The sequence below is a fragment of the Balaenoptera musculus genome, chromosome 2, assembly GCF_009873245.2.
Source record: "Balaenoptera musculus isolate JJ_BM4_2016_0621 chromosome 2, mBalMus1.pri.v3, whole genome shotgun sequence".
In the NCBI taxonomy this organism is placed as follows: Eukaryota; Metazoa; Chordata; class Mammalia; order Artiodactyla; family Balaenopteridae; genus Balaenoptera; species Balaenoptera musculus.
This window is the reverse complement of record NC_045786.1, coordinates 90,896,255-90,919,186: the sequence shown is the minus strand read 5'-3', so window position 1 is coordinate 90,919,186 and position 22,932 is coordinate 90,896,255. Positions and strand designations below refer to the sequence as shown.

Below are 22,932 nucleotides of genomic sequence, written 5' to 3'. Positions count from 1 at the left end.
GTCAAAGTACAGAAAGTGGAGAATTGCAAGTTCACCCGGATGGGTCTTATTTCAAGGCCAAGGCTCTTTCCACTATAGCCAATAGACCCCAACCTAGTTGTGCATCACAATTGCCTGGAGAACATCAAAACACGTTTTCCAGTTTCTCACTAAAGATTGTCTCAGAAGATAGTAATATTAGTATAGTACTTTTCTCTCAGGGTTGTTGTTAGGATTAAATGCAATAAAGTATATTGGACTGTTTGATAAACTTCAAGTTTAACATAGTCTTCTAATTTAATGATTTTATTATACGTGATTGTCTAATTCCCTTTCTTTTGATTTTATGGTCAGAAAATAATTTTCTGATAAGTAATTAGGCTTAAAGTGCCTTGAAACCAGAAAAGGGTGCCCAGAACGATGTATTTGGGCTTGATAACCACATTATAAATTAACACATTTAATTTCTAGCTTATAAATAGCATTCTTGTGAGTCTGACCAGCGCTAGTCAAATTCCCCCAGTTTAATCATCCCTTTGTTAACAGAAAAAACAAAGTTTTGAAATCGGCAAAGCTGAGGAATGGAGTTAGAGCAGAACAGATAGTTTTAATTGGGAGTAGAATATCAGGTTTTTGTCCTGGAGGTCGGTTTTGTGACTACGTTACAAAATTAACTCATTCTAATGCAAGACCACCTTTTCTCAGCGTTAGTAGATGATGTTTTTCTTGGTTCCAACACATCATTGCTAGATTACGTTGAACCAGAAATGTAGTAGGGCTACAACTCCTGTCCCTTTAAAACGCCTCCTCCTCTTCTCACCTCCACTTTCCCCAACAATAGCAGTATGTTTATCAAGAAAGGTCTGGTCTTCTATCCCCAAACATATTCTAAAGGATTATTTCTACTTGCGAGTAGGGTTTGTAGTAAGTTGTATTTAAATTAGCATTCTTTCCCCCACCACGAACTTCTGATAGTTTGCTTGTAGGCAAAGACCCTCCCTTTTTTTTTTTTTTTTGCAATATTCAAAAAGGCACTCAGCAGGCACTTACTAAATGCATGCTCTTTGAAGAAAAGTTAAGCGGTTTCCCTAAAACCACACAGATCAAAGGAGTGGGGGAAGGGGGACTCAAAGTGCCTGTTACACCCAGTCACACTCCCATAATTACCGGAACCGCCTCCATCCCAGCCGTAGGACAGGGCTTTCAATGGGACAAGAAAGGAACACCAGGGAGGTGAGAGCCAGGAAATCGGGAGAGGTGCCTCTCCCGGCATGCTCTGCAACACACTGAGGGGCGCCAGACATATCCCGGCGTGCATCGGGGAGCGCCCAAGGGCGATGGTTCCCGGCTCCTAGAGGGGCACGCGAAGTTAAAGCGGTAGGTGTGAGCTTACTTAGTTTTGAGACCCCGCTTCCTCGTTTCCCCTGTAGGAACGTAAGCCCATAACGGCTGAAAAGGAGGTCCTCTAACTACCCTCCCTTTCCGCGTGCGAACGACTTTCGGCGCCGCTTCGAGCACGGTGCCAGGTGATTAGCGGTTAGGGGCGGGCCTGAGCCGATCACATGACCAAACCTGGCCGCCAATGACTAGCCCGGTGGTCCAGCAGCGCGAGGATTCCCGGACCCGTGAGCGGAGCGGCGCGTGGGCTCGCTCCGGTCGGCTCTGGCAGGTACGCGCAGGCGCCCTGGTTGCCACGCGCCCCGTCTGTCCCCACGCGCCCAGCGGCGCGTACTTGGCGCGAGGTGTTAAGAGTCTGTCTGGTTGTTTTTGTGGGTGGGGGGGAAGGAGAGGGTGGGGGGGCGATGGCGTCACGTGGACGCCACAGCCAATCGCACTCCGAGGCGCACCCACAGCTTTCCCCGGCGCCCCGGGGTGCGACGTGTTCAGTGAGGTTGGGCTCTGCCCTGCAGGTCCCAGTACTCTTTCGAAGCGCGTGTGCGGCCTGTAAAGTCTGGCTGCGGGTTTTCGTGGCGTCCTGCTCCACTGTGAGCACGGACGACAAGTTCTCGGCAAAATGGCTGCTGGAAAGAGTCGCCTAGCAGGGGGAGCGCTGGGGCCGCGTGAAGGTCACATGACGAGGTTGGCAGCGCGTGCTGCTGGCGCGGGGAAGGGGGAAGGGGGGAGGGGGGAAGGGGGAGGGCGGAGGGTGGGAGGGGAGAGGAGTGGCCAGTCATGTGCTCTCGGCTGCGCCGTTCCTCGGTTTTCCAGCGCCTTTGCTTTGGCCGGACTGGCTGTTTTTACTCCTCCCACCTCGAAGCGTGGCAATCGTCGGTGAGAAGCTGTGTGGTGTGGTGGAATGAGCAGGGTTCTGGGAATGAGGAGACCTCGGGTGTAGGCCTTTGGCTACGTATGCAATTAGCAAGTCATGTTGCCACTCTTGGCCTCTATTTTCTCGTATTTTAGCTCTATATAGGAGGTTTTTTTTTTTTTTTTTTTTTTTTGAAGCCCTTAAAAGGTGTATGACCTGTACTTCATCCCAATGTCATGCTGATAGCAAAATAATTAAAAACAAACAGGTCATTAACAATCATTATGAGACAAGCCGGTCTCCCCACAGGAGAAAGCCCACAACAATCCCCCTTCCTCCATCATTACAGGAAACTTGATGGAGGTAACTTGTTATAATGTTCTGGGCATGTCTGTCCATATTTAGCAGTAGGATTTATACTCTGTACCTGCCCATTATCTCATTTGAAAAGTATTCTATCTTTTAGACGTCTAGTCCCTATGTGTTTTCCTGGAAAGAAATCAAGAGATAAGTAGTATTGTCATAACTGTGGAGATGGGGAAATAAAAGGAGTTAGAGGGCACATGCTCATGTCCCATAATGCTAACTAGAAGTCGTCTTCTGAACATGGCGGGCCAATTTTTTGAGGCTTCCTGCTACCAGCCTTTGGTGTTTTTCATAGTTCTCAGCTTCCAGTTTCAGCTCTTCATTTTACCAAGGGTCAAGGCCTTAGTGAAATGAAGCAGGCATAAATTATGTATTTTTCATATCATTGCTTATGCTTTATAGTACCCTTTGATGTATCTTAAAGAGCCTTTGAATTTTGTGGGAGTACAGTCTGGAAAACATTTATTGAGCAATCATGATAATAATAGTTATCACTTTTAAACAGTTATAATAATAGTTAACATCTTTCTAGCATAGTATTTTATATGTCTTAATTCATTTAGTTCTTGTAACAAACCTGTGTTAAGTACTATTATCTCCATTTTACCAATGAAGGAAACAGCAATAGAGAGATTAAGTAACTTGCACAAGGTCATATGACTGATAATTTACATAATTCCAACCAGTATTCCTTTTGAAAACTTGACATAATGATTCTAAATTTCATTTGGAAGAATGAACTTATAAAGTACAAAAATTTTTGAAAGATGAAAGTTAAGGGGGGGGACTTGTACTAGTGAATATACAAATAAAGCTATGATAATACAATAAGTGGTAACTCTGGAATAGACAGAGCAGTGGGACAGAATAATAAATCTAGAAATATATAAGACTATTTAGTATTATACAGGTGGCATTTCATGTTGAGAAAGAATTTTGAAATTGTGTTGGAATAATTGGCTAATCATTTGAAAAAAATAAAATGGAATCCTACCTTAAAATGTAAATAAAATAAAATCTGGGTGAATTAAATATAAAATATGAAGTCAAAATTATGCTTCCAAAAAAAAAATGGGTGAACAGTTTTCTAATCTTGGCATAGTATGAGCTGTTCTAAGCATGATTGCAAAGGCAGATTGATAGAATTATTACATAAAACAACCCCTAGTTGGCAACAACACCATCAAGTTAAAAGACAAATTTACTCATTTTGTATTCACTTCACATATTTATTGAGTGTGTACGATGTGACATGCAGTTTTTCAGGTGTAGGGGGTCCAGTGATAAGTAAAGCCAGGCAAAATGTGGGAAAAAAAATTTGCACCATGCGTTGGACCCAGAAGGTTAATGACGTTAGTATCTAGTAGATCGTCAAAAGACCTGAATAGGTAGATCACACGCATAGAGAAATAAAAATAACTAATAAAGATAAAAATACATTATTTTCCACTTATAAGCAAATACCACAAAACAACCCCCCCCCAGCAGATGAGCATACATGTGTTAAAATATTAGTATCTAGTATTGGCATAGGAGTGGGGAAATTGGCACATTAATACACTGCTGTTGGTGGATATTTACATTTGAACATCCTTTCTGGAGAACATTTTGACTATACTTATTGAAAGCATTAATGACCTGTATGTCCTTTCACTCAGCTGCTCCTCTTTTTTTAAATTTCATTTATTATTTATTTTTGGCTGTGTTGGGTCTTTGTTTCTGTGTGAGGGCTTTTTCTAGTTGCGGCAAGCGGGGGCCACTCTTCATCGCGATGCGCGGGCCCCTCACTATCGCGGCCTCTCTTGTTGCGGAGCACAGGCTCCAGACGCGCAGGCTCAGTAGTTGTGCCTCACGGCCCTAGTTGCTCCGTGGCATGTGGGATCTTCCCAGACCAGGGCTCGAACCCGTGTTCCCTGCATTGGCAGGCAGACTCTCAACCACTGCGCCACCAGGGAAGCCCTCCTCTTCTTTATTAAGGCACTAATTGGTAAGTTTGCAAAAATGTTCATTAAGAGTTGTCTTAATTCTTTTTTTTTGGCTGCGCCGTGTGGCATACGGGATCTTAGTTCCCTGACCAGGGATGGATCAATGCCCCCTGCATTGGGAGCATGGAGTCTTAACCACTGGGCCACCAGGGAAGTCCCTGTAGTATTTTTTTATAGTAGCAAAAAACTGGAAAAACTTAAATGTTAAATAATGGTGGATTGGTTAAATAAATAGGATTCCTTCATAGAGGGTAATACCTTGTAGCTAGTAGACAATGATAGAGATTTCTAGTAATGACTTGGAAAGCACATTATATATATTGTTAAGTGTAAAAAGCAGGTTATAAAATGATGTGCAGTGTGATCACATTTTTGTAGTAATATACCTCTACGTGTCCGTTTACATAGAAATCTAAAATGGTATATATCAAACATAAACTAACAGTGATTTTACTTGAATGGTAGGATTTTTGGATGAATTTAATAAAAAAAAAACTTGTTATTTTTTGGAACAGTTTTAGATTTATAGAAAAATTGCAAAGACAGTATAGAGAGTTTCCAAATACCCAGCACCTAGTTTTCCCTATTATTAACATGTTATGTTAGTACGGTATATGTGTTGTAATTAATGAAGCAAGATACATGATTATGAACTAAAGCACATAATTTAATCAGATTTCTTTAGTTTTTATCTAATACCCTTTTTCTATTCCAGAATACCATCTGGGATACCACAATACTTTTTAAAAAATGTACTAGTGCTTTGTTGGTGGGTGATATTACAAGGAAGAAGGTGTCAGGGGAAAAAGGAAGTGAGGTAGGGAAAGAGTGAAAACAAACATAATGCATGTGTGACCCAGATGGCCATAGCTTCGCGAACAAAGCTGGTTGCCTGATCTTCCAAGGCATCTCCAGAGAGTTCATATGAAGCTCTTGCCTCTCAGAACCTTCCGTTACACAACCACAATACTTTTAGTAATCATGCCCTCTTAGGATCCTCTTGGCTATGATAGTTTCTTAGACTTTTGTTTTTGATGACCTTGATAATTTTGAGGAGTACTGGTCAGATGTCCCTGAGTTGGGATTTGATGTTTTTTTCATTATTAGACTGGAGTTAGAGTACATACTATCAACATGACTTGTCATTCTTGATGTTTACCTTGATCACCTGCCTGTGAATTTGGTTTTTAAATGTTTGCTTTTCTGTAATTTCTGTTTTTTAAAATAATCTGTTACTTGTTTTTGGTATAACAAAAAGTATTTGTTATAATACTCTGGGCATGTCTGTCCATCTTTATCAATAGCATTTATAGTAAACAGTACATTGATAAGCTAATAATATAGAAAGACGATAGTAGAAGTTACAGTCAAAGAAAAAATAACTGGCCAAATTGCTGGAAGGGCTAATTATAAAAAGGAATTAAAGGCATTAGTACACTATAGCTTGTTTTAACAGTCTTTAAACTGTTTTAGGAAGAACAGCCTGGTAACCATGAATTATGCATAACAGGATGAAAATATAAATAAGATAGATTAGGCCTATTAGGTAAATTCATTCATTCAACAACAAATAATTAATGAGCCCTACTGTATATTATACCAGGTGTAGGGATTGAGCAGTGAATAAGACAATGTCTTATTTATAATGGGAATTTATAGTCTAGTAGATAGACAATAAGGTAATAAATAATATGATTTCAGATATTATCAAAGTGCTGTGAATAAAATAGTACTACTGGATAGAGAGTGGTGGTGGTAGGCTTGGTAGTTCTTTTACATAGGTCACGAGGTAAGGATTTTCTGAGGTAACATTTGAGGATAAAGAGACCTGAATGATAAGGAGCAAGCCATGCTAACATGTGGAACATTTCAAGCAGCGGGAATACTAATGCAAAGATTCTGGGGCAAGAATCAGTTCGGGATTTTTCAAGGAAGTGCAGGAAGGCTAGTGTGCTAGAGTTTGGAGACTGCTGCAGTGTTAATTGGTGGTGGTGGCTGTGGTAGGGTAGGGTAGCAGGAAATGACACTGGGAAGCTGGTGGGTCTCAGATGGTATAGAGCCTTGTAGACCAGAAGGGCTTTGAATTTTATTCTAAGTGTGGTGGGATCCATTGGACAGTTTTATGAAGAAAAATTATACAATCTATTTTATGTTTTAAAAAGATTACTTTGACTACTGTAGAGGAAAGAGGGGCAGCAGGAGACCATTCAGGAAGTCATTGGAATGGTATGGTGAAGTATGGTGGCTTTGGGTCAGGGAGGCAGTGATGGAGACAGTGAGAAGGGGTTGGATTCAGGGTATATGTGGAAGGTAGAACCAATAGAATTTGCTGATAGATTAGTTGTGAGAGGTGAAAGAAAGAGAGGGATCAAAGATTATTGCAAGGTTTTTAGCTAGAGCAACTAGTGCCAGGTAGAGAGATGGAAAACTGGAAGGAGCTAGTTTGGGGTTTAAAATGAACAGTTTAGTTGGATACGTTGAATTTGAGATGCTCACTGGTTATCCAGGAATAGATAGTTGATTGTTCAGTCTGGAGCCCAGAGTCAAAGTCATGGCTGTGAATATACATTTGGGATGTCATCAATACATAGATGGTGTTTAAAAACCTGGGTCTGGTGAGAAGAGGGCCGGTGACTGAGCCCTGAGACTAAGCTGAAAGCATGGACAGAGGAATAAGTCACACTTAGATTTCTTTTGTATCTGCATCAGCACAGTATTTACTGTGTCTATATGGTGTTATATTAAATAAAGCCTTTGAGATGGTTGTAATGTACCTTAGGCTCTTCCTGCTACATAAACTGATTCTTCAGGTTTTTGTGTCTGTCCTATTTGAAGATTTCTACTTTCTCTACATTACCTGGGGGCATAAACTCCAAATTTCTTAGTTTAGCATACCAGACCTATCATTGTTGAACTCTACCCTACCTTTCTCTCTTTATCCTCTTTCCTCTTTATCATTCCTGTCATGCCCAACATGTTCTGCATGTGTATAGCCCTCTGTTTGCCTAGAATTCTCTTTTCTACCCCTCTTCCTGCTTGTTGCCTCAAACTCCCTCAGTCTTCAATGTCTAGCTTAAATTTGCTATATAATTTCCCAAGATTTCCACAGATAGAAGTTGGCTCTTCAGTGCACAGTACTTCCTCAGCTTTGTTGTTGGTACTTTAATTTATAGCAGAATATAAAGTTGGTTGATTTTTTTTCCTAAACTTTGAAAGACATTTATTTATTTTTAAAATTTATTTATTTTTGGCTGCGTCGGGTCTTCATTGCTGTGCGCAGGCTTTCTTTAGTTGCGGCGAGCGGGGGTTATTCTTCGTTGCGGTGCGCGGGCTTCTCATTGCGGTGGCTTCTCTTGTTGTGGAGCACGGGTTCTAGGTGCGCGGGCTTCAGTAGTTGTGGCTCGTGGGCTCAGTAGTTGTGGCTCGCGGGCTTTAGAGCTCAGTCTCAGTAGTTGTGGCGCACGGGCTTAGTCGCTCCACGACATGTGGGATCTTCCCGGACCAGGGCTCGAACCCATGTCCCCTGCATTGGCACACGGATTCTTAACCACTGCGCCACCAGGGAAGCCCCAAGTTGGTTGATTTTGATTCATTTGTTTCCCCAGTGCTTGGCATGCCAAATCTAATGCTTTGAAAAAGTTTAGAAGTTTTGTTTTGGCAAAAGAGAGTAAATAACTCAAACTAGACCTTATAATACTAGATGTTATAATACACAATCATATGGATCATTAGCTGAGATATTTAGATTTTTTTTTATGGTTTTATGAGTTGTTGGTTTTTTTTTTTTTTTAATTAATTAATTAATTTATTTATTTATTTATGGCTGTGTTGGGTCTTCGTTTCTGTGCGAGGGCTTTCTCCAGTTGCGGCGAGTGGGGGCCATTCCTCATCGCGGTGCGCGGGCCTCTCACTGTCGCGGCCTCTCCCGTTGCGGAGCACAGGCTCCAGACGCGCAGGCTCAGCAGTTGTGGCTCACGGGCTCAGTTGCTCCACGGCATGTGGGATCTTCCCAGACCAGGGCTCGAACCCGTGTCCCCTGCATTGGCAGGCAGATTCTCAACCACTGCGCCACCAGGGAAGCCCTGAGTTGTTGGTTTTAATGATATTTATTGTGATGGAATTTAGCCAGTACAAAGTTTAATGAAATGATGTCAGTTAGGAGTCTTAGTTCAGAGACATTTTAGGAATGGTTTAATCTCTAGAGTTGAATAATGCTTATTCTTTGGAGGCAAGCTATTATAATAGATTTTTCCTCCACTTGCCCACTTTCCCACCCACCTTCTCAGTAGTCAGGAATTCTATTTTAACATTACACATGTTCTTTGAGCTCTTTGCTAGAGGAGAAGCCTAATGTAATAAATCCAGTAGAATCAGCAGTACTCACCCCAGAAATGTCCTTTTAACTGTTGCATAGAGAGAGGCTTAATGGTGTGTATTGTAGGTGTGAGGGTTTCAGTCTGTGAGCTCAAGTAGGGTTAATTATTTTGTCATTCAATTGTAAGCATGTATTGAGCACCCACCATATATGGGCACTGTATGAGGTGCTGTGGGGGACACACAAAAGAAGTAAAAGTCATGGTTCCCTGCACACGAATCCCTGACAGTTTAGTCAAGGAACTGAAACATAACATTAAAAAGGAATTTAATCTTAACAAGCAGTATATCAGTAAATGCAAAGTACTGTGGTGTAAATCAAAGACTTTGCATTTCTTAAGCCCATAATTATATTCTCAGAGCTATATGCAGTCTTATCTTGCATCAATTTTCAACATTTTGACCTGACTTGCAAGCTCTGCATTCTCTCTTGTCCTTTAATATTTTTAGTTTCAAAAAGATACTATTGATTTGACTCTTAAAAAATATATATTTTTTCAAGTTAGTAAATCTTTTTTTTTTTTTTTAATTTATTTATTGGGCTGTGCTGTGTCTTAGTTGCGGCATGTGGGATCTAGTTCCCTGACCAGGGATGGAACCTGGGCCCCCTGCATTGGGAACATGGAATCTTAGCCACTGGACCACCAGGGAATCCCTGATTTGAGTCTTTGATGTGATGAAAGCCCTGTATAGGAAAAGAGTGCCCTGCCAGTACATTGCTTTCCAACATTTTATTCCTTCGCGTCTGTAAAGCAAATAGGTAATTTGAAAAGGTGGAATGCCATTTAGTCTTTATAAGTGTGACAGAGGCATCCTTTTATAGTGTTGCTGTGTGTAGGTTTTCTTAGACATATTTTCTCTTACCTGAGGCTGCAGGGGTTGGGCGCTGGGGGGAGGGTAGAAGAGTAGAGAACCTAGAGAAGAAATTGTGTGTGTGTGTATGAATATGAGTTTAAAAGCACTTATTTGGGGATTTGGATTATAAAAGCAGTTTTCTTCTCATTTGAGAAGATATGAAAAACATAGATAAGCACAAAGAAGAAATAAAAATATGCTGACTCCCACTGTTAACCTTATTGGTATGCTTCTAGGCTTTTTTTTTTTATTAGCAAGTTTTTAATAAATAAAATGAATAGTTCAGCTGCCTTTAGAAATGAGTAGATAATTGTCTTTACGTAAGGTGGATCAAATCAGATTACTCTCAATAAAATTCTTTGGTAGCTTCTCGTAATAAATGGAATCAAGTTGAGACAAGTTCAGATTCTTTAGCCTAGTACTTACAGCCCTCTACCTTACAGCTTATCTCATTTACCATGTGTCTCCCTCGGACACATCTTTGTTCTATCCATACTACATGTACTACTTGCAGGCCTCTAGACCAGGGGTTGGTAGACTTTTCCTGTAAAGGACCAGATAATAAATATTTTAAGCTTTGTGGGCCTTACTGTTTTTGTCAACAACTACTCACCTGTGCTGTGGTAGCATGAAGGCAGCTATCGACAGTAGGTAAATGAATGATCATGGCTGTGTGCAGGGAAACTTTATGGACACTAAAATTTGAATTTCATGTAATTTTTGTATGTCATAAAATTTCATTAATTTTTTTTCAACCGTTAAAGAATGTAAAAAGCATTCTTAGTTTGTGGGCTATATAAAAAAAGATGGCAGGACATGGCCTATAGGGTTGTAGTTTGCTGACCCCTGTTCTAGACTGCCACGATTTCTGTACCTCTGCCTTTATTCACTGTCCCTCCCCTCCATTTCTTTCCCTACTATGACTGTCTTGTTTAGAACTCATTTTAGATGTCATAGTCTCAGGGAAGTTAGAATTTTTTAGATCTTTTTCTGGTGATAGAAGTGCTAGTCAAGCCTGTATCACTGTATTTATTTGACTGTATTTTAAAAAATTATAGTAAAATACGTATAATATAAAATGTACTGTTTTAACCATTGTTAAGTGTACAGTTCTTTGGCACTAAGTATGTTCACATTGTTGTGCAGTCATCACTACCATCCATCTCCAGAGTTTTCATCTCTCCAAGCTGAAACTCTGTACCTATAAAATGCTAATTTATCATTCTCCTCTTGCCCTAGTCCCTGGCACACCATTCTGTTTCTGTCTCTGTGAATTTGACTACTGCAGATACCCCACATAAGTGAAATCATACAAAATATTTGTGTTTGTGGAACTGGCTTATTTCACTTAGCCTAATGTCTTCAAGGTTCATCTCTGTTGTACCATGTGTTAGAATTTCCTTTCTTTTTAAGGCTGAAAAATATTCCATTATATGTATATACCACATTTTTTGTGTATCCATTCATCTGTTGATGGACATTTGGGTTCTTTCTACCTTTTGGCTATTGTGAATAATGCTGCTATCAACATGGATGTACAAACATCTCTTCGAGTCTCTGCTTTCAGTTCTTTGGAGTATATATCTAGAAGTAGAATTGTTGGATCATATGGTAATTCTGTATTCAATTTTTCGAGGAACTGCAATGGCTGCATCATTATGACTAAGTTTTTAATTTTTTTCTGTTGTAGTTTTTTTTTTTAATTGGAGTATAATTGCTTTACAATGTTGTGTTAGTTTCTGCTATACAATGAAGTGAATCAGCTATATGTATACCTATATCCCCTCCCTCTTGGACCTCCCCCCACCCCATCCCACCCATCTAGGTCGTTACAGAGCACGAGCTGAGCTTCCTGTGCTTTATAGGATGTTCCCACTAGCTATCTATTTTACCTATGGTAGTGTATATATGTCAATCCTAAGCTCCCAATTCATCCCACCCTCCCCTTCCCACGCTGTGTCCACATGTCCGTTCTCTATTTCTTCGTCTCTATTCCTGCCCTGCAAATAGGTTCATCTGTACCATTTTTCTAGATTCCACATATATGCATTAATATATGATATATGTTTTTTTCTTTCTGGCTTACTTCACTCTGTATGACACACTCTAGGTCCATCCATATCGCTACAAATGACCCAGTTTTATTCCTTTTTATGGCTGAGTAATATTCAATTATATATATGTACCACATCTTCTTTATCCATTCATCTGTCGTTGGACATTTAGGTTGTTTCCATGTCCTGGCTATTGTAAATAGTGCTGCAATGAACATTGGGGTACATGTGTCCTTTTGAATTATGGTTTTTTTCAGGGTATATACCCAGTAGTGGGATTGCTGGGTCATATGGTAGTTCTGTTTTTAGGTTTTTAAGGAACCTCCATACCGTTCTCCACAGTGGCTGTATCAATTTACATTCCAACCAACAGTGCAAGAGGGTTCCCTTTTCTCCACACCCTCTCCAGCATTTATTGTTTGTGTATATATATATATTTTTAAGTTTATTTATCTATTTATTGGCTGCATTGGGTCTTGGTTGCTGTGTGTGGGCTTTCCCTAGTTGCGGTGAGTGGGGGCTACTCTTTGTGATGTGCGGGCTTCTCATCGCAGTGGTTTCTCTTGTTGTGGAGCATGGGCTCTAGGCACGTGGGCTTCAATAGTTGTGGCACGTGGGATCAGTAGTCATGGCTCGTGGGCTCTAGAGCACAGACTCAGTAGTTGTGGCACACGGGCTTAGTTGCTCCATGGCATGTGGGATCTTCCCGGACTAGGGCTCAAACATGTGTCCCCTGCATTGACAGGTGGATTCTTAACCACTACTCCATCAGGGAAGCCCTGTTTGTATATTTTTTGATGATGGCCATTCTGACCGTGTGAGGTGATACCTCATTGTAGTTTTGATTTGCATTTCCCTAATAATAAGTGATGTTGAGCATCTTTTCACGTGCCTGTTGGCCATCCGTATGTCTTCTTCGGTGAAATGTCTATTTAGGTCTTCCGCTCATTTTTTAATTGGGTTGTTTTTTTTGATGTTGAGCTCCATGAGCCGTTTGTATATTTTGGAGATTAATCCTTTGTCTGTTGCTTCATTTGCAAATATTTTCTCCTATTTTGAGGGTTGTCTTTTTGTCTTGTTTATGGTTTCCTTTGCTGTGCAAGAGCCTTTAAGTTTAATTAGGTCCCATTTGTTTATTTTTGTTTTTATTTTCATTAGGAGGTGGGTCAAAAAAGATCTTTCTGTGGTTTATGTCAAAGAATGCTCTTCCTATGTTGTCCTCTAAGAGTTTTATAGTGTCCGGTCTTACATTTAGGTCTTTAATCCATTTTGAGTTTATTTTTATGTATGGTGTTAGGGAGTGTTCTAATTTCATTCTTTTACATGTAGCTGTCCAGTTTTCCCAGCACCACTTATTGAAGAGGCTGTCTTTTCTCCATTGTAAGTTCTTGCCTCCTTTGTCATAAATTAGGTGCCCATGTGTGCGTGGGTTTATCTCTGGGCTTTCTATCCTGTACCATTGATCTATATTTCTGTTTCTGTGCCAGTACCATACTGTCTTGATTACTGTAGCTTTGTAGTATAGTTTGAAGTCAGGGAGCCTGATTCCTCCAGCTCTGTTTTTCTTTCTCAAGATTGCTTTGGCTATTCAGGGTCTTTTGTGTTTCCATACAAATTGTAAAATTTTTTGTTCTAATTCTGTGGAGAATGCTGCTGGTAATTTGGTGGGGATTGCATTGTATCTGTAGATTGCTTTGGGTAGTACAGTCATTTTCACAATATTGATTCTTCCAATCCAAGAACATGGTATATTTCTCCACCTGTTTGTGTCATCTTTGATTTCTTTCATCAGTGTTTATAGTTTTCTGAGTACAGGTCTTTTGCCTCCTTAGGTGGGTTTATTCCTAGATATTTTATTCTTTTTGTTGCAGTGGTAAATGGGATTGTTTCCTTAATTTCTCTTTCTGATCTTTTCGTTGTTAGTGTATAGGAATGCAAGAGATTTCTGTGCATCAGTTTTGTATCCTGCAACCTTACCAAATTCATTGATTAGTTCTAGTAGTTTTCTGGTGGCGTCTTTAGAATATTCTCTGTATAGTATCATGTCATCTGCAAACAGTGACAGTTTTACTTCTTTTCCAGTTTGTATTCCTTTTATTTGTTTTTCTTCTCTGATTGCCATGGCTAGGACTTCCAAAACTATTTTGATTAAGAGTGGTGAGAGTGGACATCCTTGTCTTGTTCCTGATCTTAGTGGAAATGCTTTTAGTTTTTCACCATTGAGAATGATGTTTGCTATGGGTTTGTCATATATGACCTTTATTATGTTGAGGTAGGTTCCCTCTATGCCCGTTTTCTGGAGAGTTTTTATCATAAATAGGTGTTGAATTTTGTCAAGAGTTTTTTCTGCATCTATTGAGATGATCATATGGTTTTTATTTGTTAATTTGTTAATATGGTGTATCACATTGATTGATTTGTGCATATTGAAGAATCCTTGCATTCCTGGGATAAATCCCACTTGATCATGGTGTATGATCCTTTTAATGTGTTGTGGATTCTGTTTGCTAGTATTTTGTTGAGGATTATTGTGTTTATGTTCATGAGTGACATTGGTCTGTAATTTTCTTTTTTTGTGATATCTTTGTCTAGTTTTGGTATCAGGGTGATGGTGGCCTTGTAGAATGAGTTTGGGAGTATTCCTTCTTCTGCAATTTTTGGAAGAGTTTAAGAAGGACAGGTGTTAGCTCTTCTCTAAATGTTTGATATAATTCACATTGAATATGGTAATTCTATATTTAATTTTTTGAAGAAGTTCAATGCCTTCATCATTATGACTGAGTTTTTTAAAATAAACTTTTTTGGGGAATAATTTTAGATTTATAGAAAAGTAGCAAGGATTATACAGAGGTTCTCCCTCACCCAGTTTTCTCTAATGTTAACATCTTACATTGGCAGGGTACGATTGTCAAAACTGAGAAACCAACACTGGTACGTTACTATTAAGTAAACTGCAGACTTTATTTGGATTTTATTAGTTTTTCCACTAATGTCCTTATTTTGTTCCTGGATGCACTTGAGGATACTACATTGCATTTAGTCTATATTTTGTTTTGTTTTATTTATTTATTTTTAGTCTATATGTTTTTTTTTTTCCTAGTACTTAGCACAGAGCATGGTACATAATAGAGCACAGTGTTTCTTGAATGAATTAATCATCTTTTAATTTTTCTCTCTTTTTTTGGGGAATGTTCATTAACTTTCCTTTAGATTTACTTAACTGATTTATTTACCCTTATATCTTTTCATTCCTTGACTGTTTCTAAGGTCTGTTGCAATTTTTTTTCACTAATTTGTTTTGAGGAAAAGTAATCATGGTGTATGTGGCAAAGACTGCTAACTGTTCACGTCTGCTCTCTCCTTGGTGCTCATTGCTAGTCAGAATCCCCCAGTCTCCTTTGCAGTTTGATGAGACCTCATGACTTTCCTCTAGTGGAATGTGACTGGAAATGGGCCTGACGTCCTTCATGTGTTCCTCTGTGTCTGCCTCTCCTGGCTATCTGGGATCCGACATCTGGGACAACCTTGGAAGCCTTGTACTCAAGATGGCAGAACTGCTGTCAGCCTGAGCCCTAGAATGACTCTGGAAAAGAACTGGTTTAACTAATGACCTGAATATTCACTCACCAGGCTAATATTTTGAGATCAGTTTGTTAGCCTGTCCTACCCTTTCTAATAAGTGTGTTACGTGGTCAGCTCTGAATAGGATCTGTATGAACCTTGAGTATTTATCTAATTAGAATTATATAATTATATTGGAAAGAGTGGGGGATGGGAAGTGTGCACATGTATGGAAATGTGAAGTGGAAGGAGAGCTAAATCTAATCTTCTATAATGGGAAGTTAATAGTGCCTAAAACTGGAGAAAAGAAATGGAAAAAGCATATTGTGATATGGAGGTATATGGCAGAAGATTCATTCACAAAAGTTGAAAATTTTTGCCCCTTGGAGTTGGGAAATTGTTGGGGTGGAGGACCATTGTTTTTTTTTTTTATAAATTTATAAAATTAAAAAAAATTTTTTTAAATTTTATAAATTTATTTATTTTATTTATTTTTGGCTGCGTTGGTCTTCGTTGCTGCACACGGGCTTTCTCTAGTTGCAGCGAGCGGGGGCTACTTTTTGTTGCGGTGCGTGGGCTTCTCATTGTGGTGGCTTCTCTTGTTGTGGAGCATGGGCTTTAGGCGCGTGGGCTTCAGTAGTTGTGGCACACGGGCTCAGTAGTTGTGGCTCCCGGGCTCTAGAGTGCAGGCTCAGTAGTTGTGGCGCACGGGCTTCATTGCTCCGCGGCATGTGGGATCTTCCCGGGCCGGGGCTCGAACCTGTGTCCCCTGCATTGGCAGGTGGATTCTTAACCACTGCACCACCAGGGAAGCCCAAGGACCATTGTTTTTTGTAATAAGCCTTTATATTTATTCAAGTCTTTATATTCATGGATAACTTTGATAAAAACAAAAATTCAATTAAAGATATTTGGTAAAGAACAACACCAAAAATCCCAGTCAAATTCAGATTCTCCTTTACAGAAGCCACAAAGTTGATCAGTTTTTGCTAAATACATCTGGTAACAGGGAGCTTACCACTTTATGAGGAAACTTGTTTCATTGTTGGGTAGTTTTAGAGGTCAGAAGGTTATTCCTTACGCTGATGTGAAACCTTCTATAGAAACTTCCATTCCAGGACCCTCTAGAATATATGGAATAGTCTATTCCTGCTTTCATGACAACCTTCAAGTGATTCTTTAAATTATCTTCATAATCTATCCCATATCATTTAAAAAAAATAAATTTATTTATTTATTTATTTATGACTGTGTTGGGTCTTTGTTGCTGCGTGCGGGCCTTCTCTAGTTGTGGCGAGTGGGGGCTATTCTCTGTTGTGGTGCGCGTGCTTCTTATTGTGGTGGCTTCTCTTGTTGCAGAGCACAGGCTCTAGGGTGCGTGGGCTTCAGTAGCGGCGGCCTGTGGGCTCAGTAGTTGTGGCTCGCGATCTCCAGAACACAGGCTCAGTAGTTGTGGCTCACGGGCTTATTTGCTCTGCAACATGTGGGATCTTCCTGGACCAGGGGTCGAACCCATGTCTCCTGCATTGGCAGGTGGATTCTTTTTTTTTTTTTAACATCTTTATTGGAGTATAATTGCTTTACAATGGTGTGTTAGTTTCTGCTGTATAACAAAGTGAATCAGTTATATATATACATATATCCCCATATCTTCTCTCTCTTGCATCTCCCTCCCACCCTCCCTATCCCACCCCTCTAGGTGGACACAAAGCTGATCTCCCTGTGCTATGCGGCTGCTTCCCACTAGCTATCTATTTTACATTTGGTAGTGTATATATGTCCATGCCACTCTTTCACTTCGTCCCAGCTTACCCTTCCCCCTCCCCGGGTCCTCACGTCCATTCTCTATGTCTGCGTCTTTATTCCTGTGGTAGGTGGATTCTTAACCACTGCGCCACCAGGGAAGTTCCTACCCCTACATCTTAAATTTTCTAGGCAATGATAATGAAAATTGTCTTTGATTTTGAGACTGATTATCACCAAATCCTTCCAAATTCTGGTTCACTGGCTTGTGACTGTCCTGTAGATGTTGATTTGTTGGTTCTGCTGCAGTTGGCTGTGCTGCACATACCTTTACTGCCTGGTGGCCTTAATGTGCAGCCGGTGTTCCTGTGTGATCTTCTCAAGAGCTGACCTCAGTGGTTCCTTTGGGATTATCAGTGTTGACGTTATAACTGCCCTTATTGGCCTTGTCGCTTCTCCTGATACCACTAAAGTTCCTATTATGTTTCCGAAAGGTTAGCCTCATGCTTTTAATTTCTTACCGAAGACTTACAAGGAATTTGAGAGAAGTTTCTCTGGGCTTGGTAGTGTGCTCTCACATAGTGCCAGAGAATTCCTTCCTTGCCAGTAGTCAGCCGGGGTTCCTGAATAGAGCCCATGTACTTCTACTCTCTCTCACCTCAATAAGAATTCTCTTTTCTACCTGAGATTTTGCCTGGAGTGATTGGATATGGCCTGTTTCCTTATTATTTAAGCATGTTAGTTCTAACGTTCTGGGCTCCTATTGTCAGTTTTAAAGTCCTCCTGCAGGGAATTTCCTGGCGGTCCAGTGGTTAGGGCTCTGTGCTCTCACTGCCAAGGGCACGGGTTCAACCCCTGGTCAGGGAACTAAGATCCTGCAAGCTGTGTGGTGCAGCCAAAAAAAAAAGTACTTCTGCAAACCTAACAGCTCACTGCCTACCCTGCCCAAATTCCTCTTGAGAGGGAAATCACTCCGACCCTAGTCCTTTGTTGCACTTATAACAAAGGCTGGACATAACATGTGTTGAAGAGTAGAGAAATATTAAGTAAATTGTGGCATTAAAAGTGAAAAGCACATATTAAATACTATGTAGCAGCTTGCAAAATATGTTTTCAAAATAATGTTAAATGAAGAGTAGAACCCAAATTGCAAAGACCTGCTTGAAATTATGAAACAAACCCCAAAGCCTATAAAAATATATACAAATGCATGTAGAAATTCAGAGGACTAAAAAGTCATGGTCAGTGGTAAGATTGTAGGTATCTGAAATTATATTATGTATTGATTTTCTGTGTTCCCCATTAGAATGCAAGCTCTAAGAAGTCAGGGATTTTGGTCTGTCCTAGAACAGTGCCTGGCCTGTAGTAGTTTTTCAGCAAATCTTTGTTGATTATTTAATGAATTGAATGTGGAGATTTCTTTTTGATGGTTTTCATGTTTAATGCTATAGTAATGCTTGTTAAAATTAAATTAAAACAAAAACAAAAATTGAAAAGGAAATTCCCAATGATTTCAACCTTTTGAAAATACATTATAGTTTCTGCATATTCTCAACACCCTTGTTGGCCTTTTCTGGTCCTCTTTTTTCTCTTTTTTTCTGGTCCTCTTAAAAGGTGGTGCCCCAGACAGGATATACTAGTCCAGATTTTGGCAAGCCAGTCCAGCATATAGAGGAATATTTTCTTCTCAGGATCTGGATACCACATCTCTATTTTATTTTATTTTATTTTATTTTTTTTAGTGGTGGGAATATGGTTTATTAAGCTGTGCCTTAGTATAGGCGCTGGGGCTTGCCCATGGTGCTCTTAATGTACAAAGCCCGGACGTTCTGCCAATTTTTCTTGAGCAGTGACACCAGGAAGTTGACAGCTAAGTGGATGTTGTACACAAGCTCATCATTTGTCATCTTCACGTGGCCAACAGCCACTGCCAGACACAGCACCTTCTTCATTTGGAACTTGATCATGGACTTCACTTAATCAGCTTTGGCCACCATGTTCTCATTATGGGTCAGCAAGGAAGGGAACTTGCCAGCGTTATTCAGGCCAAGGCCCAGAATTCGTGGGATCTGCTTGACCAGAGGCTCTGAAGCCAAAAAGGCATCATACTTCTTGGGCAGCTTTCTGACCAGTTTCTTATTCTTGTTGAGTTTCTTTAGTGCCTCCAAGTCCATATGGCGGATATCCACAGCCTTGGCCTCATCACACAGTGCTGCTGGTGCCCCAGAACACATATAGAGAACTTGGGGCGGGGAGTGGACTTAAGCCTGACGGTGCCTGAGAAGCGTTTGTCCTTCTGAGGGTTATAGTTCTTCAGGCTGACCTGAAGCTCCACCGTCTCCAAAAACTTCTGGCACTTGCACTGGTTTCCAAGCAGGACTTCCCGCACTGCTTGTAGAGGGTGTCGCGGGAGACTTTGCTGCTCATGGTGCCTCGTGCTGAGATAAGCGGAAAAGAGCCACACCTTCATTTTAGAGTTTTTTGCAGATGTGACCCACTGTTGGCTTATACTGAACTTACTTTGTTGGTATTTAAAACTTTAGTTTTGCTAATACATTATAACAATTTCCAACTCTTTCCCAATAAGTATTTACCTGCTGATATAACAGAACTGGCCAGCTTGCCTTTCATGTATTTTTGTTTTCACTGTCCATCTTCATTGGAAGTGCTAAGTAGCAGAACATTCAAAAGTTGGGCAGCCAGAGAATAAAAGAAGCAAAACCTCTGGAAAGTCTACACATTTTATAATTATCCTCCAAAGACTTTAATGATGACTATACATTTTCTAGGTGCTTTCTTCAGAATTCCTGAAATGGTAGGAAGTTAAGTACTTAGATAAAAATCAGAAACTCATCTCTTGGCTCTGTCTTCAAATAGTGTTGAAAACCTGTTTTTTCCAGGAAAGTGAGCCATTGCAGTCTTACCATTATTTTCCAAATGCTTATTAACCGCCATCAGCCCTCCATTTTTCATGGCCATCATTGTCTCTTATAGTCATAGACCAGGGGTTGGCAAGTTTTTTCTGTAAAGGTCCAGATAGTAAATATTTTAGGCTTTGTGGGCCAGAGGGTCTCTGCCTTAACAACTCATCTGTGCTGTTGTATCTCAAAACCAGCTGCAGACAATACATAAATGAATGGATGTGACCGTGTTCCAGTAAAACTATTTACAAAAGTAGGCATCAGGCCTAGTAGTTTGATGATCCCTATCATCTACCCACCACCTTTACCATCTAAGAAGATAGAATAGGAGAACTCTATGGTGGAACTCATTTTCTTTTAGAATTTTTGAAGGACCTGCTTCTAGCTTCCAGTGTTCCTTTTGAAAAGTCCCTTGCTCTTCTAATTTCATGATCCTTTTAAATTTTTATTTATTTATTTACTTCGTGTTCCTTTTTTTAAACCAGTCATTTTTTTCCCCCCTCTCTCTGTGAAGGCTTCTTGTTCCCAGCATTTTCTCATCACTTTTCCTCCTCAGTACAGTGGAGATAATAATGTCTACTTTAGGCTTGCTGTGAGAATTGATAAGATAAGAATGTAAAGTGCTGAAAACAATGCTTGGCATATAGTAAGCACTTAGTAAATATTTGTTGCTATTATCATCAACATCATCATCATTTTACAAACTGAAATGCCTTTTTCAGTGTTTTGACAGCCCATAACTACCTCCTGGAACTCTTCCTGGAACTGTGGAGTCTTGATTTCATAGACAAAGTGTGGTATAGCTTGAAGTGATACTCTAGGGCTTTAGGATTAAGGAGTGGGAATGGGATAGTCCGTAGCCCTGAGCCTAATATAGAGGTTGGAGAATCATAAGAATTTTGTCCCAAGTTGCATTCACTAAGTTTGGAAGGAGAAGTCAGAGTACACATGTACGTTTCTCCTCCTCCTCCCAGGATTATGCATGTTAGTGTCAATCAGACTGTTTTCCAAGCTGTTAACTGTATTTATATTTTCAAAATGAAAGCTTTTCAGCACTGCAGGTTACTTTCCAGTTCTTTTTAAAGTGTTGTAACTGCCTTTTTATTTTAAATAGTTCTAGTTCTTGCAACCAGCATTTTATATTGCCAGTAAGAATTTAAGATAATTAGATCAATAGAGGTAACCACGGTGCCATTTTGAAATAGTAGATTTGAAAAAAGCAGATTTTTCCAGATTGAAATATTTTCATGCAGAAGCATACTTTATTTTCTCAAGTTCTCCTTAATTCTGTTTCTTGAGTATACTCTGCCTTCTGAGTGGCATGCTAGTAAAGATATGGATAGGAACAGACATTCTTGTGTCATCTTTATGGAAAATAGGGAATCATTATAAAAGTCATTAATTACTATTTGTTTAAACATTTTTATTTTTGATGAGCCTAAAATTACATGAGATACACTTGCCTTGCCCCCAAAGTTCAGCCTTAATTCAGCTGGTTATTTTACTAGTGTTTGGTCCAGCAAGATAGGAAATCATTCTTACTCTGGGAAAAATAGTCTCCTTTAAGGGATACTTATATGCCAGACATTGTGTTAAGCACAATTATCTAATTTAATCTCCTAAGTGGCCTCTTCCTCTTGACTTTGTTCTCTTTTAGTATATTCTTAATATAGCAGCCAGAGAGATGCTGTTAAATCAGAGATGGGTTAAAGTCAGGTCATGTCATGCTCAGAACCCTCCAATGGCTTCCTATTTCTGGCAAAATAAAAGCTAAAATCTTTACAGTGGCCTATAAGGTTCTATATGATCTGATTACCTCTTAGTTCTCTGACCTCATCTTTTACCACTTACCCCCACTCTCTGCCCCAGCTCCTTAGCTTCCTTGCTTTTCCTTAATCATGCCTTTTCATTTCTGATTTCCTCTGTCTGGAACACTGCATGGCTGTTTCCTCAGTTCTTTCATGTCTTGACTTGAATTTTGCTTTTTTCCCTATCGTCCTTCTCTGCTTTATTTATTTATATTTTTCCTGTAGCACCTATCACTAGATAACATATCAAATCATATATTTATTTATTTTGCTTGTTTGATATTTCCCTTACTAACATTTAAGTACCACAGGGCAGAGATTTTGTCTGTCTTGTTCACTGTTGTCTCCGCATCACTTAGGACAGTTGCTGGTGCACAGAATAAGTGCTCAGGAAACATTTGCTGAGTGAATGACTAAATTGCCACAATACTGTGGCATGGCCACTGTTATTACCTTCATTCAACAGGTGAAGAAACTGAAGCCCAGAGAGGTTAAATAATTTGCATAGGGTCACATAGCTCTTAACCATCCCCTTGAATGGCTTTATTTCCTGTTACATCTGATGCATTCTGTGCTCAGTCATAGGACACTATTTTTTTGTGTGTGAATATCACATACACATTCAGGCTTTTGTGCTCATGTTGTTTCCTCAGTGGGAGTATTCTCCTTTCCTGCCTCCTACTGAGGTAGAACTTTATTTGCAGAAGAAATGGTGATTTAGAGAAGAGTCAAGGGTATGAAGGTTGTTTGGGGAGGTGGAAGGATGAATATTGTGAGCTAAGATCACATGGTGGGAAATGCACTATGTTCAGGGAGCAGTATGGCTACAATGAGGTTTTGTTTAGGAGTATGATAGTAAGGTTAGAGAGGGAGAGAGTTACGCCCCTATTACTGGGAGCTTTGAGCTTCCTGTTAAGGAGCTGATGTTTTTATCTTGTTGCCCTTTGAAGGTTTTTGAGCAGAAGAGTGATAATGTATCACACCACTTTAAAAAATACTTAATTTTGCTATGGTGATAAGAATGCTTTGGAGTGGGAA

General features: G+C 39.9%; 1 protein-coding gene and 1 pseudogene across 11 annotated transcripts in view; one reads left to right on the top strand and one right to left on the bottom strand.

Moving 5' to 3' along the window:
• Positions 1-1,290: 1,290 nt before the first annotated feature.
• MGA (MAX dimerization protein MGA) overlaps positions 1,291-22,932 on the top strand; it is a 158,730-nt gene continuing 137,088 nt past the window's right edge. For 10 of the 11 annotated variants that reach the window (XM_036845116.1, XM_036845115.1, XM_036845120.1 and 7 more), the window contains exon 1: positions 1,579-1,648. The gene's annotated coding sequence lies outside the window, so the exon portion shown is untranslated. Of the gene's footprint in view, positions 1,357-1,578; positions 1,649-22,932 lie in introns of those variants that run through there. The other variant, XM_036845107.1, reaches the window with a different exon arrangement.
• Positions 18,926-19,663, bottom strand: LOC118891319 (annotated as a pseudogene).